The sequence below is a fragment of the Myotis davidii genome, unplaced genomic scaffold (assembly GCF_000327345.1).
Source record: "Myotis davidii unplaced genomic scaffold, ASM32734v1 scaffold401, whole genome shotgun sequence".
NCBI lineage: Eukaryota > Metazoa > Chordata > Mammalia > Chiroptera > Vespertilionidae > Myotis > Myotis davidii.
This window is the reverse complement of record NW_006291020.1, coordinates 11,124-11,965: the sequence shown is the minus strand read 5'-3', so window position 1 is coordinate 11,965 and position 842 is coordinate 11,124.

Below are 842 nucleotides of genomic sequence, written 5' to 3'. Positions count from 1 at the left end.
TTCATATCTGTTGGAGTAACAGGACACCACTTTTTTGTTTTTGAAATTTTGTGCTTTCCCAAATTTTGATTATAATATATGTTCGATTGATGACAAAAGAGTTCAAACAGATCGTTGTCAAAAATCAAGTTGGTGACTTCAATGATATTCTTACAATCAGATGGAGGAACTGTAACCCCAGAATTACCTTCAAATTTTTCCAAATTAGGTTGAAAGTCCTCTTTTGACCAAACGTTATCTTGGCAACCAAGACGCAAATTACACTCAAAATCATGTGTGGAATTGTTCAAATTTTCAGGTTCAGAATCACTTGAAATTACTATTGTCTGCCTTTTTGAAGGAATAACTGTATCATTGCCACTGTCAAAGCTTTCATCACTTTCACTTGGAATATCTGATAAATTGTCAGCAAATATATCCAGGATTTTATCATGTTCTTCGTCACTATCCATGGTTACTGAGCACTTTAAAAATATCAAATTGATATAAAAAAGTTATTTTTATTACTAACGACAAGGGGTTAATCACTTTTAATTCCTTTGGTAATTTTTAACTTCAGCAAATGCGTTTTCCGTTACACTGTTTCTAAATGACAATGAAAAGCCGAGAATTCTCGAGATTGGCCCCAAGCCTTAGAACAGAAACCGCGAGAATTCTCGTGCTCCGTCCGCAATTTAAGTGACTGCTCAATCTCCCACAGTTGCTTGGTTAAAGGGCCATGACCCCAAATACAATGCCTTGAACACAGCAATGTAAACTAGGGCCCGGTGACCAGGGGTCTTGGTCTTTCTCAAGGTGGGAGCGTGCTCCACGGCAGAGGTCCACCTGGAGAAAGTGGGCCC